We start from the raw sequence: 16,057 nt of genomic DNA on the forward strand, positions 1-16,057 counted from the left end.
CAAAATCTCCTTTCGGTACCGTCATTAAAGATTATTGGGACCAGAAGATTAGATATTTTTACAGTTATGGGCCCTCAATGGTGGAATACTCTACCTCAGTATATTCGATCGGAACTAGATACTGTAAAATTTAAAACACTTTTAAAGACTTATTTATTTAAAGATGCCTATGATTTTTAAAAGTAGTTTTTTTCAAATATTTTAAAATTTATTTCTTACATGGTGCTTTGGTTTTATAAAACCCTTCCTATTGTTTTTTCCTTTTTTAACTATACCCAAATATTGTAACTTTTATCCCTATTCCTCAAACTCATGTATGTATAGTTTTAAATTTGAAATTTGTATTTATTTTGTAAGTTTCTTCTATCTAAATTGTAATATGTACATCGCCTAGAATCTGTAATAGGCGATTCATCAAAAATTGAATAAACTTGAAACTTGAGAGATGCTGCTGGGAGGGGAGGAGGGAAAGGAAAAGGAGGAGAGTTACTGCTGGACAGGGGGAGGAGGGAAGGGAGAAGAAAAAATGAACGAAACAGCTTGCAGGGAGATTAGAGGAGGGGAAGGGGAGAGATAGGAATGAGATGGGAAGGGAGGGTCAGCAGAGAAATTGAGAGGGACAAAGATGCTAGATCTGGTGTAGGAGAGATAAAAATGAAGATAGCAGTGAAGCTGGAGTGAATCGTGGAAAAAGGAGAGAGGGGCATAGGCTGGATGGAAAGGGGAGAGGGGCATAGAAAGAAGACAAATACCATATGGAAGGGGGAGAGGTCAGACAGTAGATGGAAGGGGCAGATGCTGGATTGAAGAGACAGAGAGGGCAGACGCTGGAAGGAAGAGAGTGAAAAGAAGATGAAAGCAGAAACCAGAGACAACAAAAGGTAGAAACAAATAATTTTATTTCTATTTTGTGATTAGAATATATCAGATTTGAAATATATATCCTGCTAGAGACATAACTGGGGACTGCAGTATTCTGTTAGCATGATATTTCTATGAACTTGGCTTGTTCAGTTTTCTTGATAGTAGAGGGGATATATGTGAAGGGGAGGGGAGACAGGGATTTTGTTGGTCCGTGCTCTGTATATTTGTATTTATAAAATCACAATTGTTCAGAATATTGTTTCTTTTTATACTTTAATAAAATGCGTTCAATATAAAATCATAATTGCGGCTTGTGCAGACGGGATCAGATGGTTTGTGGGGACCGAGCTCGCGGAAATGGAGCGTAAACGGGGTTTTTAAATTTTAGTCCTATTAGTTTGCCGGTCCACAAAATAATTATTTTATTTCTGCCGGTCCACGGGTATAAAAAGGTTGAAGAACACTGACCTAGAGTACATACTCCTGTGTTTATGTAATAGAATGGAAGATTAGGTTCTTGTCTGGATATCTTTCTGTTAATACACATAGGAGTCTATATAGCCTGCCCTGTCAATTTTCAAATAACCAGCTTTCTGCTTTGGATAAAACTACAGTCCAGAACTGGAGTTTTTTCTCCTGTCAGTTGGAAGTACATGTAATAGTATAGGACCAATAAAGCAATGAGTTTGTTGAATGCCTGAGTTCCATGAACACCTGAGTTCCATATGCGTTTGTGTTAGTTGCACAGAGCAGGGTGGTTCGTTGGGACACCTATGTTATTAATTCATGCTAACCATTATTCTTTTTAATGAGTTTTAGAGCAGAACAAAAATGTACTATTGTTTTGGGGAAGTTCCCTGTGCCCCTCTTTCTGCTTTCTTCTGTTATAGTGGATATCGATTGTTTTGGTACAAACTGAAGAGGAAACTACAGTGTATATACTTCAGTGGTGAAGGAGGAGGAATTAAATGATGTGATAGACATCCTTCTGCAACAGTTCATGATCAGAGGATGTTCACCTAGAGTACAGACTCTTATGTATATTAACAGAAAGAAGATTATCCAGGTAAGAACCTAATCTTCCATTAACCAAATCTGGCCAGAAACATTGGGTGGTACCCACCAAAGTCCAAACAGCAATTTAGTTTGTTTGTGAGAAGACTCATCATAGAAATATATTAACTTGGAAGAGCTCCAGTTGACAAGCCTAAATGAGAACAGATGTGTCATGCTTGACTGATAATTGTTTGGAATGTGCTTCAGTGAATGCAGCTATGCAATTAAAGGAAATCTAGCCCTGGTAATTACAAATTGATTTCATATGTACTCTATCACAGCAAATGGTAATAAATATTGCCAATGACAGTAGAACTCTTTTCTAAATGGATCAAGGCTATCACAACAACAAGAAGGAAATACCAACACCCTATCCACACTGATCTGTTTTTTTAACAGTAAGATTCCAACAATTCTTATGCTTTGAGAAGTATGGAAGCACAGCGAACCACCAAGTGAATCCTTCACAGGGAGGGCAACTAGTGGAGATATATAATTCTTAAATTGAAGAAACAAGAGATGGAACACTACAGCACTTTAAGATGCTCAGGAAAAACAATACTAATCAGATTGATGTGGATCACAAACATCACTGAATGGTAGGTTGCACAGAATGTAATGTCCCAGAAAATGTAGTGATAAAAGGGTTTTGCTTAAATTCCAAATGAGTCCTATGGTGAAACAAGTGAAGTTTCCCAAGGATGGGGAATAATGGTGTAAATTGTTCTGCTAAGCCCAGTTGAAACTGTGGAAAGGTAATGTAGTCAACTCTCTTCCTCTCCATTTTATTTTCAGGGGTAGTGGTTGATCACTGATCCTGTGTACACAGATTTGAGGAAGAGTCCATTTAACTTACCTACCAAAATTTATTCACCAAGGTAATATGTACAATATTTTATGTTCTTTTGCTGTGAATTCTTTTGGAGATGGAATGCTTTAACCACAGCATCTGTGTACTGTTTAGAAGAGCTTCACCACATATTCAATTTGTAAGCAGGTTTCTCAGTATAGTCCGTTTGTCCATCTATATACATGTTGCAGTGCACAAGTACTATAGCAACTTGTATAAAAATTATACAATGGTTGTCAACTAAAAGCATATTGAGAATGATTTAGTTCATGCCTTTTTCAATTTTATCTCTGCTTTAACCACAGCATCTGTGTATTGTTTAGAACAGTGTTCTTCAACCTTTTGACACCTATGGTCCGGCAGAAATAAAATAATTATTATCCCAGGACAAGCAGGCAGCCTATTCTCACATTTGGGTGACGTCATTGATGGAGCCTCGATGCAGAAGCCTCGCAAGCAGATTTGCTTGTAGAAACTAGAAGTTTCGAGTCAGCTGCACTGCGCATGCGCGAGTGCCTTCCCACCCAGCACAGGGGAGCGAGAAGTTCCTCTTTGACTCTCTGCGTTTAACTTAGTTATGTCATTGTGCCTTCTCTCACCACGGTTTCTGTTCTTTTTCTTCATGAATCGCTGTATTTCTTTTATTTCTAGTTTAAAAAAAATTTTTTATTTCTTCCGTTTGGCTGCCGGGGCAGGCCACTCAGCCGCAGCCCAGGGGCTTCGACTTTGCGGCGGCTGTTTTTCATCCTATGTCCTGGCCAGCAACAGGCTTCAAGAAGTGTATCCAGTGTCATCGTGCGATTTCTCTCACGGACCCACACACTAGGTGCCTCAAGTGCCTTAGGCCAGATCATCATCCGAAGTCGTGCGAGCGCTGTGCTATTCTTCAACTTCGAGCCCTTAAACGTCGTCTACTTTCAGTGGAGAAGCTCTTCGGGATGGATTCGACCACTTCCTCGACTCCAAAGCAGACCTCGTTCTCACCTTTGACCGATGGTCCTCCTGCCTCTGCTGCTTCGACCTCAAGCTTCATCAGACCTTCTTCGTTTGCAGTGGCTCTTTCCTTAATGACATCTGTTGAATCTTCCCCTGTATCCTCAGGTCAGATAGCTCAGCAAAAAGTTCCAGCGGTGGTGCTTAAGGTGCCTAAGACTTGCAAGTTGAAGCACATTTCTACTGCCTCTGTGGAACCTCCAGCCAAAGCAGGTGGTCCAGTTTCAGACGTGGATCCATCCTTGCTGGCTTCTTTCCAGACCATGTTAGAGAAGCAATTCATTCAGTTCCTCACTAATATGGGATCGAAGCTTGTTCCTCTAATCCAGCCTGGGCATTCTGCAGACTCCCGCGAGGTCGAGCCTCTTCCTATGCCTCAGTCTGAATCTACACACTCTATGCAGGGAGCAGAGTCTCTGCGAGTGTCTGGTCTGGCATCTATGCACGTGAAGCAAGGAGCAGATTCTTTGCAAGTGCTTCGACAGGAATCCTCACACTCCATACAAGGAGCAGAGTCTTTGGGAGTGCATCGAGGTTCCTCCTTCAAGCCTCTGGAGCTTGGATCTACAGCTTCCAGCCCCATCCATTCCTTGGTGGCATCGACTGTTTCAATCTCCGGGGCGAAGTCTCCTCGATCTTCAAGACTTGCTTCCAAGCACCATTCTCAACGACGATCGAGACCTTCCTTGAGGCATACATCCAGCCATGGCTCTTCTTCCAAAGAGCGTCCTTCTTCAACTAAGCCTCGATCTACACCTTCTAGTTCTATTAGACCATTGACTCCTCGATCGAAGTCTCCACTTCCACACCTTGAGGACTCATCGGTTTCGATTGCTTCGTCCAAGTCTCCCTATTCTTTTGATGCCTTTTTTCCTGCCGAAGCTTCATCTTCGACCAAGGCTGCCTCGACGACTTCGAGTCCTTCTCGAGGCAAAGCATTGGCGGGTCAGCTATCTTTCTCTTCATTTCTTCGTCAGATGGCTATTGACTTGGACCTTCAATTGGATGCTGGTTCCACATTCTCTAAGGAATATCTCGAAGTCATGTATCTTCCTCAACCTCCAGCAGAGTCACTTAAGCTTCATCTTCACAAGCTTTTGTCTCAGTCTTTTACAAGATGTCTGGAGACTCCTTATGCAATTCCAGCTGTTTCAGGCAAATTAGACTCCAGATATAAAACTCTCCATTGCAAAGGATGTGAGAATTCACAGTTATCTCACCAATCCCTATTTGTGGAGTCATCTTTGAAAAGGTCCCATTCTTCCAAGGTTTATGTTACCATTCCTCCTTGAAGGTAAGGAAAAACTATGGACAAATTTGGACGTTGCATCTATCAAAATGCCATGATGTCCTCTAAAGTCCTTAATTACAATTTCTATTTTATCACTTATTTTGAGTTTCTCATTGCTCTTTTGCCTAAATTTCTCAGTTATGTAGATACTCAAAAGCACTTTGACTTTCAAGAAATCATAGCTTCTCTATCACAACTCAGATTACATCTACTTCAGTCTTCTTACGATGCCTTTGAGTTGTCTGCCAGGGCGGCTGCTTGTTCTATAGCAATGCGCCGCCTTGCCTGGCTTTGTACCATTAATATGGATCCTAATCTTCAGGACCGCTTGGCTAATATTCCTTGTGCAGGCAATGACCTCTTCGATGAATCTATTGAGGCAGCCACCAAGAAATTGTCTAAGCATGAAAAATCCTTTGCTTCTAAAATCAGACCTAAGCCAAAGCCAGCTCCTGCCAAGCCTGCACACCCTCCTCCTATTTACCAGAGGCGTTTTGCTCCAAAAGCGGCTCCTTACACTCGCCCTCCTTCCAAGAAAAAGCAGAATCAGAAGCAACAGAAACCTCAACCTTCTGCTGCACCTAAGGCTACGCAGCCTTTTTAACTGTTTAAAACAGAGCATAACCTCCACCATTCTGTCTCTGAACTATCTTCCCCTTATTTATGGTTGTCTCCATCATTTTTATCACCGATGGGAGACAATCACATCCGACCTCTGGGTGCTGTCAATCATCAGGGAAGGATACTCTCTTCATTTCACTCAGGTTCCACCAGAACTTCCTCTAAGAGAGTATCCTTCCAGTCCATCCCAGACCGCCCTTCTTCTTCAGAAAGCTCAAGCTGTGCTTCGTCCCCATGCCATCGAACCAATTCCTTTGCAATAGCATAACAGGGGGTTTTACTCCCGTTACTTCCTTGTTCCAAAGAAGACGAGCGATCTGCGACCCATTCTGGATCTCAGGGCTCTCAACAAATTTTTAGTCAAAGAAAAATTTTGCATGTTATCCCTGAAATCCCTTTATCCCCTCCTAGATCAGCTGGTTATTCTCTCTGGATCTCAAGGAGGCTTATACTCATATTCCCATTCATCCGGCCTCTCACCAATATCTCAGATTTCGGGTGTGGAATCTGCACTATCAATACAGAGTGCTGCCCTTTGGCCTGGCTTCATCTCCCAGAGTGTTCACCAAGTGCCTGGTAGTGGTAGCCGCAGCTCTCAGAAACCATGGTGTTCAGGTATTTCCCTACCTGGACGACTGGCTCATCAAAGATTCAACATCTCAAGGGGTTATTGTAGCGACCCAACGGACTACGTGGTTCCTAGAGAGTTTGGGATTCGAAATCAACTTTTCCAAATCCCAACTTCAACCCTCTCAGAATCTACAATTCATCGGAGCTGTTCTGGATACTATCCAACTCAAAGCATTCCTCCCGCAACAACATCTGGAAGCCCTCCTTCAACTCTGTCATACAGTGTCTTCCCGCTCCTCCATATCAGCGAGACATATGACGGTACTCCTGGGTCACATGGCCTCCACAGTACATGTGACTCCTTTTGCCAGACTTCACCTCAGAATTCCTCAGTGGACCTGGCATCTCAGTGGACGCAGGTTTGCAGCCCACTTTCGACACATTGTAGTCACTCCTTCATTGAGACAGTCTCTTCGCAGGTGGATGCTCTCTTCCAATCTCTCCAGAGGCTTGCTGTTTCAAACGCCCCCTCATCAGAAGGTCCTCACAACAGATTCCTCGACCTACGCTTGGGGCGCTCATCTCGATGGTCTCCATACTCAAGGCCACTGGGCCAGTACGGATCGTCAGTATCACATCAATCTGTTGGAACTCAGAGCGATTTTCAAGGCTATCAAAGTTTTTCAACATCATCTTCAAGATCAGGTAGTCCTCATTCGGATGGACAACCAAGTCGCCATGTATTATGTCAACAAACAGGGAGGGACGGGATCTTCTTCCCTTTGTCAAGAAGCTCTGAAGGTTTGGGACTGGGCAATCCACCACAACACCTTCCACATCCAAGAGGCGATAAATTGCTTGGCGGAAAACTTGAGTCATCTTCTGCAACCTCACAAATGGACACTCCATTCTTCGCCTCTTCATCACATTTTTTCACAGTGGGGAATGCCTCAGATAGATCTCTTTGGAGCTCCCCACAACCACAAACTGCCTCAGTTCTGCTCCAGGATTTATTCTCCTCATCGTCTCAAGGCAGATGCTTTTCTTCTGGAATGGACGAATCTCTTCCTGTATGCATTCCCTCTTATTCTCAAGACTCTTGTCAAGTTGAAGAATAACCATACCTTCTACCAGTTTTTCCATCTCTGCTCACACAGAGTCAAGGATCTCTACTTCATCCCAAGCTGCAGTCTCTACACCTGACAGCTTGGTACCTCTCAACATAACTCCTCTTCAGTTTTCTCAATCTGTAAGACACATTTTAGAGGCTTCTAGGAAGCCTACCACTAGACAATGCTATCACCAAAAATGGACTAGATTTTCTATGTGGTGTTTTTCTCACAATAAGGAGCCTTAACATTCCTCCTTATCTTCTGTTTTAGACTACCTTTTTCACTTATCCACCTCTGACCTCAAGTCTAAGAACATAAGAAGTTGCCACCACTGGGTCAGACCATTAGTCCATCGCGCCCAGCGGTCCGCTCTCGCGGCGGCCCGTCAGGTCTATGACCTGTCCGTTTCTGTAACCTACCTCTTCTTTTTTATCTGTAACCCTCAATCCCCTTTTCTTTTAGGAACTTGTCAAACCTTCCTTGAAACCCTGCAATGTGCTCTGGGCTATCACAACCTCCGGAAGCGCGTTCCATGTGTCCACCACCCTCTGGGTAAAAAAGAACCTCCTAGCATTTGTTCTAAACCTGTCCCCTCTCAATTTTTCCGAGTGACCCCTTGTGTTAGTGGTTCCCCACAGTCTGAAAAATCTGTCCCTGTCCACTTTCTCTATGCCCCTCAGGATTTTGAAGGTTTCTATCATGTCTCCTCTAAGTCTCCGCTTTTCCAGGGAGAACAGGCCCAGCTTTTTCAGTCTGTCAGTATACGAATAGTTTTCCATACCCCTTATCAGTTTAGTTGCTCTCCTCTGGACCCCCTCGAGTACTGCCATGTCCTTCTTGAGGTACGGCGACCAGTATTGGACACAGTACTCCAGATGTGGGCGCACCATTGCACGATACAGCGGCATGATGACTTCCTTCGTCCTGGTCGTGATACCCTTTTTAATGATACCCAACATTCTGTTAGCTTTCTTTGAGGCCGTTGCGCACTGAGTTGATGCTTTCAATGTTGTGTCCACCATCACCCCCAGGTCTCTTTCAAGGTTGCTTACCCCTAGCCGTGATCCCCCCATTTTGTAGCTGAACATCGGGTTCTTCTTCCCTACATGCATGACCTTACATTTCTCTATATTAAAACTCATTTGCCATTTTTTTGCCCACTCTTCCAGTCTTGTTAGGTCTCTTTGCAGGACCTCACAGTCTTCCGCGTTTCTAACCCTGCTGCAAAGCTTGGTGTCATCAGCAAATTTGATAACCTCACACGTCGTCCCCGTCTCCAGGTCGTTGATGAATATATTGAACAGGATTGGTCCCAGCACCGACCCCTGTGGAACTCCACTCGTGACCCATTGCCAGTCTGAGTAATGGCCCTTTACTCCAACCCTCTGCTTCCTGCCTGCCAGCCAGTGTTTGATCCATCGGTGGATATCCCCCTGCACCCCGTGGCTCCACAGCTTCTTAAGTAGTCTTTCGTGAGGTACCTTATCGAAGGCTTTTTGGAAGTCAAGGTAAATGATGTCTATGGATTCCCCTTTATCCACCTGGCTGTTTATTCCCTCAAAGAAATACAGTAAGTTTGTGAGGCACGATCTTCCCTTGCAGAAGCCGTGCTGGCTCGCCTTCAGTTGTCCATTGCCTTCTATGTATTCGCAGATTGTGTCCTTGATTAGTGCTTCCATCATCTTTCCCGGAACCGAGTCCATCTCAGTGCAGTTGCTGTTTTCCATCAGCCTATTGAAGGAAAACCCCTTTCTGCTCATTCAGTGGTTTCCAGATTCATGAAAGGACTTTTCAATGTCAAACCTCCTTTCAAACCGCCTCCAGTGGTTTGGGACCTCAGTGTTGTTCTTACTCAATTGATGAAGCCTCCATTTGAACCAATGTCTACGGTTCATCTGAAGTATCTCATTTGGAAAGTGGTGTTTCTCATTGCCCTCACTTCTGCTCGCAGAGTCAGTGAGCTGCAAGCTTTAATTGCTGATCCACCTTTCATTGTGTTCCATCGTGACAAGGATGGCATAGGTTTCTGTGGTGGGAGCAGTTCTCCAGATCGTCAAGTTTATCCTCCAAGGTCTCTATGGTAGTTTGTAGTGCCACTTATGTGGTAAATACTTGGGCCATTGTTTCCTCCAATGCAGACAAGTGCTGACAACACCCTGAAAACTCTCCTGTGAGGGATTCCAAGCGGCTGTCTACCACATCCAATTTGTCTGTGATCGATTGTAATTGTTGGTCTAAAGAGGATTTAATTGCCTCCTTCACCTCTGCTACTATCTCCTGCAGCATACCGAGCTCACCGTGGGTCCCTCCGGCCCTTCATCATCTGCCATTTTAGATTCCGCAGGCTTCACCTTCTTTTTCTCCCACCAAAGGGTCTTAGAGGCCATAACAGCTGTTCGCGATGGAAATAAATAACAACCAGGTATCCGCAGGTGTGTCCAAAAGCTAGGTTGGAAAAGCCAAAATGCCGATAAGAGAGAAGCCTGGTAGCTCAAGGCACATGTGTCTGCTCTCTAACTCAACATCACGTGACCCTGAATTATATATTTTTAAACTTGGAGAAGAGAGATTTTGAGTTAAATTCTTTGTGTGTTTAAAAATTACAAGGGAGCTTAGTTTTAAAAGTACTTCTTTGTTTTTGATTCTAGTTTTTTTCTTTCAAGCTCCCACCCACCCTAGGCACATTTGTCGATTTAGATGCTGATTCCCCAATAAAGAATATAGGAGGTAATTTTTTTATTTTTTTTTACAATAAGAGTTAATTAGGGACTTTTATCAACAAGTAGCAACCCTGACTTTATGAATAGAGTGGAGTACCTTTGTATGCCATTGACAAACATATATGTACCAAATATAATTTGTTTATTTAACTTGATATACCACCTTAGTTGTGACCAGTGTTCCCGCTAAGGTGCGTTGGCCTGCGCGCGCGCACAAAATATTACATCGCAGCGCAAAGTTTCTCTTCACAGCGCACACACGCGTCGCAAAGGTAAGGGGAGGTAAGGTAAGGGGACGCATTGGGGGGATTGCACTTCCCCACAATTGCCATGCTTCGGTTCCTCTTCTTCCTTCCTTCCTCCCCCCCCCCCCCCCCGCGGGACCCTGCGGCACCATCAACTCTTACTCCCTCTAATGTCGGCCCTGCAGCTCCAGACTTCCTCGCACCTTCTCCCCTCCCCCTTTGGATCGCTATTATTTTAAATGTTATAGCCGCGGAGCTGTATCCATCAGTGGAGATGTCTAACCTCGGCCTGCCCCGGAACTCTTACTGCAACAGTGACTTCCTGTTCCTGCCTAGACGGGCGGCTGCTGCAGTAAGAGTTCCGGGGCAGGCCGAGGTTAGACATCTCCACTGATGGATACAGCTCCGCGGCTATAACATTTAAAATAATAGCGATCCAAAGGGGCAGGGGCGAAGGTGCGAGGAAGTCTGGAGCTGCAGGGCCGACATTAGAGGGAGTAAGAGTTGATGGTGCCGCAGGGTCCCGCGGGGGGGGGGGGGGGAGGAAGGAAGGAAGAAGAGGAACCGAAGCATGGCAATTGTGGGGAAGTGCAGAGCTGCAGGGAAGAGTGTTGCGGTACCCAGCTGGAGGGAGAAGGAAGATGAGGGAGGGAATTAAAGGAGATGCCAGGGCTTGGAGCATAGGAGGAAGGTATGCCAGTCTAAGGGAAAAGGAAGGGGGAGATGTGAGAGCATGGAGGGGGAACGAAAGATGGAAGAAAAGGAAAGGAGAGAGATGCCAGAGAATCAGGGAAGGGGAGATACCAGACTATGAGGAGAGGTGTGGGAGAGGGAAGGCGAGGAGAGAGATGCCAGACCAATGGGGTGAAAGGAGAGATGGAAGGGGGAGGCATACAGTTTCTGGAAGGGGCATAGAAGGAGAGAAGATGCCATATAGGGGAAGAGAGACGGCAGACAGTGAATGGAAGGAAGAGAGTTACAAGAAGATGAGGAAAGGAGAAACCACAGAAGACAAAGGTAGAAAAAAATTTCTATTTATTTATTGCTTTAGGAGACATGTGTCACTGTTTCTGTGAAGCATTGTATGCAGAGTCCAGCTTCTTGCTGGTTCAATTTAACCTTTGTCTATGTATTTTTATTTTATCCCCCCTTTTACAAAACTGTGAAGCGTTTTTAGCGGTAGCAGCTCTGATGCTCAGAATTTTATGAGCATCAGAGCTGTTACCTCCGTAGCTAAAATCCACACTACAGTTTTGTAAAAGAGGGAGGGGTTAGTTTGTGATTACATATTCCTTACTAGGCGAAGGTGTTTTCTGTGTTCTGTGTGTTCGAAAGACATGGTTTTCTGTTAGGATTGACGGTGTAGGATTGATCTGTGCTGGTCTGGCTTGTTTAGTTTTACAATGGGTGTATTGATGTACTGCTCACTGCAATATGTAAGATGCTGCCTTTTCCTAGGTACTCATGTGTGACGTGTGGTTTGTTACTAAAAATCATGTTTTTCTTACAGATGGGGGGGGTGCCAAAAAATGATGGGCCCCGGATGTTACATATGCTAGGTACGCCACTGTATGTAAAGATACCAGAAAGCTGGCGTAGCAAAAACTTCTAAGTTTTGAGTATTTAACCCTCCCACAATCTCACGGGCACTCGTTTCAAGTTTATTGAGATTTTGATTTAAACGCAATATCAAATATTTTCAATGCATATAACAAAAATAAATTTGGGGAAATAAATAAAACCATTTGAACCAGTGTTCCCGCTAAGCTGCGCTGGCGTGCGCTGGCGCACAAAATATTACATCGCAGCGCACACGTTTCTCGTCACAGCGCACGATCGGAAGAGGCGTACGGCAGATGGCAGGGCGGCGAGAGGAGAATCGGGCGAGTTGGCTCATAACTTGCTGGCGCCCGATATTTTTGGCTCACGGTGAAAAAAGTTTGCTCACAACACCCGCCCGCTTAGAGGGAACACTGGTTGTGACACAGTTAAAAGCGGTATACAATGAAATGGCTTTATATTAGTTTATGTATCTCTATTCCCTTAACAACTTTAAATACCTATTAACTCTATAATGGATCCCGCCTTTTGCAAATATCAACAGAGGCTCAAAGAGGGCACAGTACCAACTCTGATGGAACAGCTGGATTCATTCTTAAAGCAACAAGCTCTTCATTCTGTAATGAAAGCTTTGGATTATTGTAAGGCCTATTCTAGTAGTGCAACAGGTGTGTCATTCTCGACAGACAAGTACCATATATACTCGAATATAAGCCGACCTGAATATAAACCAAGGTAATTTTTCCCAAAAAGGGAGGAAAAAAGGTTGACTCTAATATTAACCCGGGGGGGGGGGGGGAAGGAAGAGGTTAATATTCAAGTACCCTGCCCGACTCTGCACCCTGCCCCACTCCCTCACACTCTCCCCTGCCCTCCCTGGCTCTGCACCCTGTCTACCCTCTCCCGCTGCCTTGCAGGCCTCCATTGGACTTGCCATAAGATCTGGTGGGTCGGGAAAGGAGAGATTCCTCCTGCTTCCTGTCCCAGCAGACTCGAAAAACTTTTTCCCAGCCAATCACTAGTGGCTCTCCACAGGGCAGGAACACGGAAAGGCATGCAGGGGAGAGGTAAAGGGAAGGCATAGTCGGCCAAGACAGGAGATGGGAGGGATCCCTCCTGTCCCGGCCCACCACTGGACTACCAGGAATTTTAAAGGTACACGGGGGAGGCTGTGTAAAAATGTTTTGAGTCTGCTGGGACAGGAAGTGGGAGGGATCCCTCCTGCCCTGGCCCACTAGGTCTTATGGCAGGCTCAGCGGAGGTCTGCAACAGGTCCAGGAGAGAGGTGGGTGGACACTGACCCGAATATAAGCCCCAAAATCTTGGCTTATATTTAAGTATATATGATATCCCCATGCTTGTGAGACATGCAGAAGGAATCCACTCCAGCTTTTGATTCCCTCCTTCAATAGAGGGCTGTGCTGACTCTTTCAGTTTTTCCTTCTGCACACGAACCGTAAGGAGTTTTTCTGATCTGCTCTGGGGGTTTTTTTTTTGGGGGGGGGGTTCATGAATTTTTGATGCTCAGAGCTCCCCTCGTCGAGGGTTCAGCTCTGCCTGCATGGAGAAGAAGGAGACTAAGGTCTGCAGCTGACAGGCCAATCCCTCTGTGGTACCGTTAGCCAGCCTGCAGAAACATTTTGGAGCTTGGGGTCTGTTCCCCTTGTAGCATTGCTTGCCTACTGCATCACAGGGCTTGAGCGCAGGCTGTCAGGCACCTGTAGAGGAGGCATGGTATTAAATGATATGCAGGATCACAGAGTGATTGTGATTCTTAAAAGACATTTCGAAGCACTGGCCTTGGGAATAATAGTAAATGACAGCAGATAAAGATCTGAATAGTCTGTCCAGTCTGCCCAACATTCTCACTCATTATACATTCATGTTTCAATTGTCTTTTCTTTAATATTTCTGTGCTATAGATCATAGAAGTCTATCTAGTATCGTCATTAGGTTCTCACTACCAGAGTTGCTGTTGAAGCTCACTCCAGCCTATCCTAACCATCATGTCGCTGGTGCTTCCAACAAAGCTCTCCCAGTCTATCCTAAATCAAACCACCAAATACAGCACACAGACAGCAAGACTGCCCAGTACTGACCTTATAATTTTTTTATACCATTCATTTTCTAGAGATCCTCTGTGTTCATCCCACACTTATTTGAATTCCATCACCATTTTCATCTCCACCACCTCCCTTGAGAGGGCATTCCAGACATCCACCACCACCTTCTTGAAAAATAATTTCCTAACATTACTCCTAAGTCTGCTACCTTGCAACCTCAATTCATGCCCTCTAGTTTTACCATTTTCCTTCCTCTGAAAAAGATTTGTTTCCATATTGATACCTTTCAAGCATTTAAATGTTTGTATCATAGCTCCCCTGTCCTTCCTCTCCTCTAGAGTATATATATTCAGGTCTTCCAATCTCTTCTTCTATATCTTATGGCTCAAACCCCATACCATTCTCATCACTTTTCTCTCTACCACTTCAAGTTGATTTACATCCTTAGCTAGATAAGGCCTCCAAAACTGAACACAATATTCTAGCAGCTTCTTTTGTGGCACACACCTGTCATACCAGGTTGCAGGGGCTTGAGGTGGCCCATGCCAAGCCTTTGCCCTGGCTCCTATTAGCAGGAGTAGACTATGTAGCCGACACGCTCTACATATCATCTACAAAATAATAATAAAAATTAAACTTTACCATAGCCTAATATAAAATTAGCAATCTTAGGGAACCTTAGTGTACATTTTCCAACTCCTGTAACAACTTAACAAAGAAATCTCCTATATTAAGATACAGGCAGCAGTCTAGCAGCAAGATGGGGGCTATCCAGTCCTTTGCACTTAGTGTCACATGTTTATATCCCAGTTGGTGAGAGATCTTATGTGTATACTTGATGCAAAGAGCTCCTATCACTCAGGAATGGATCCGATCTCTTAAGGCTAGAGTAACAAACTTGGAGGAGCTGAGGGAGACAAAGAGGTATATAGAGGAGACATACAGGGACATTGTAGAAAAATCCCCCTCCAGTCTGTGCTGCCTCAGAGGAGGGAGGTCTTCTTAAAGGATAGCATCACCCTATTGAAGTAGGAGGTAGTCATGTAGCCAAGACCTGCCCACCAGGGGATGCAATGTCCTCTCACACCGAAGATGTGTCTCCAGGGACTTCTGCACAAGAGGGAAAGGCTAGGACTACTGTTATAGTGGGAGATTCGATCATTAGGCATGTAGATAAGCTGGTTGGCTGGTGGATGTGAGGATCGATTGGTCACTTGCCTGCCTGGTGTGAAGGTGGTGGACCTCACACGTTACCTAGATAAGATTTTAGACAGTGCTGGGGAGGAACCTGCTTCTTGGTACACATGGTACTAGGGAAATGTGGTAGGGAGGTTCTGAGCTTGCCTCTGCTTCAAAACCCTAACAGGCTCGTCCCCAATCTACCTATCAGATCACTTTGTCCGTCCGGGCCCCACCCGCACACGTAACGCCCACTTGTTTGCCTTCCCGTCCCTAAAGTGCTGCATCTACAAGAGATTCCTCGACAGATCCCTGGCATTCCAGGCATGCAAATGGAACAAATGTCTATCCACTCTCATCTCTAATTCTCCCTCCTACCAAACTTTCAGGAAGTCAATCAAAACTTATCTCTTTGACAAATATCTCTGACTCCCACCCTCCTTGTAACTCTACTTTTAACTATGCCTTGTACCTCCCACCTTCCTGCACCTCCCACCTACCTGCCTTCTCCTACCTGCACCCGACTTCCTAAGCCACGCCGATTTACTTGTTTATAACCTCTCTATCTCCTTCTTGCTTGCTCCCGACTCGCTAAGTTATATTGATTGATTGACTTATTTGTAAATTTCGCTGTAGATGTACAGTCTCTTGTCATGTAAACCTCTCTGAACTATTCTGGTACTGCGGTATACAAAAATAAAGTTATTATTATTATGAAAGCCAAATTTAGATTCTTAGGTAGGAAGTTAAAATCTAGAACCTCCAGGGTAGCATTATATATAAAATATAACATTAAGAAATTATTAACTTATCTAGATTATACATATTATCAAATAGAAGTTTTATCGATCTTCTAAAGGCCTAGTAAGAAGAAGAATTTAAGATCAAACCACTAAAACTTTTGTTCCATAGTCCTGCCTGATAGGATAGGAT

General features: G+C 44.4%; 1 protein-coding gene and 1 long non-coding RNA gene across 2 annotated transcripts in view; one reads left to right on the top strand and one right to left on the bottom strand.

The window, feature by feature from the left end:
- DLG3 (discs large MAGUK scaffold protein 3) overlaps window positions 1–16,057 on the bottom strand; it is a 490,171-nt gene that overhangs the window by 220,012 nt on the left and 254,102 nt on the right. The gene's annotated exons all lie outside the window — the stretch shown is intronic.
- Window positions 2,329–16,057, top strand: part of LOC117360747 — a 76,426-nt gene continuing 62,697 nt past the window's right edge. The window contains exons 1-2 of the long non-coding RNA XR_004539505.1: window positions 2,329–2,519; window positions 2,716–2,798. This is a non-coding gene — a long non-coding RNA (uncharacterized LOC117360747). The remainder of the gene's footprint in view (window positions 2,520–2,715; window positions 2,799–16,057) is intronic.

This window comes from Geotrypetes seraphini, chromosome 5 (genome assembly GCF_902459505.1).
Source record: "Geotrypetes seraphini chromosome 5, aGeoSer1.1, whole genome shotgun sequence".
Lineage (NCBI taxonomy): Eukaryota > Metazoa > Chordata > Amphibia > Gymnophiona > Dermophiidae > Geotrypetes > Geotrypetes seraphini.